Source organism: Fukomys damarensis, unplaced genomic scaffold (assembly GCF_012274545.1).
Source record: "Fukomys damarensis isolate Sample0158 unplaced genomic scaffold, DMR_v1.0_HiC HiC_scaffold_10, whole genome shotgun sequence".
NCBI classification, from domain to species: Eukaryota; Metazoa; Chordata; class Mammalia; order Rodentia; family Bathyergidae; genus Fukomys; species Fukomys damarensis.
The window spans coordinates 337,610-338,308 of NW_022900922.1; the positions used below are offsets into that span (position 1 = coordinate 337,610).

The window sequence follows — 699 nt, forward strand, 5'->3', positions numbered from 1 at the left end:
ACCTTGTAGTTCTGCCGGTGGCCGGCCTGCAGCCCCAAACCTCATCTATTCATTTCCAGTTTAACAGCATATATTATCTGAACAACTACTTTATCGTGATGGTGTTTGTCACCCGCCTGTAGGATAAATTCTATCGCAGGCAAGGTTCTTGTCAAACTTGCTCAGAATGTGGATATCTAGAGTGTCTAATACTACATCTGGGCACGGGAGAAAAAAAAATCCCAACATTCCGATCGTGAAGCATGGTCCCTGTGGTGGCTGCCCTTGATCTAAATTTTTATTTACGGTCCCCTTCGCGCTCTCCATATAAGCTGTTTTAGCATTTAGTAAATTAAAACAAGAGTGAAATTTCGGAAAGGTTTCTTTGGGGCCAGACAACACAAAGGCGTCCCGGCACCTCGAGGGAGAAGACACACGCAGGGGAAAAAACAAAACGCGAACGAACTCCCCCACGCATTGTGACGGACCCGGCCGGTCACCGCCTCTTCTCGAAGGGGTCTTCCCTTTCCGGCCAGGTGCCTCGCCCGCGAGAAGACGCAGGCGCAGTCCGCCGCGAAGCAGGCTATAGCCTTGCGCCTGCGCAGAGAGAAAAAGCGAGCGCCGCGTGGACGTCAAGAGTGACTCGCGCCTGCGCTGTGAGTTCTCTCCCTTGATTGGTTTCTGTCTCCTGGGGGACCCAGCAGTTCAATTTTCACTTTC

The 699-nt window shown here is 51.5% G+C and overlaps 1 protein-coding gene across 3 annotated transcripts in view; it reads left to right on the top strand.

Annotated features, from left to right (window-relative positions):
- Window positions 1–489: 489 nt before the first annotated feature.
- The window catches only part of Tasor2 (transcription activation suppressor family member 2), a 55,290-nt gene continuing 55,080 nt past the window's right edge, over window positions 490–699 (top strand). For all 3 annotated transcript variants that reach the window (XM_010621430.2, XM_010621433.2, XM_010621432.3), the window contains exon 1: window positions 490–635. The gene's annotated coding sequence lies outside the window, so the exon portion shown is untranslated. The remainder of the gene's footprint in view (window positions 636–699) is intronic.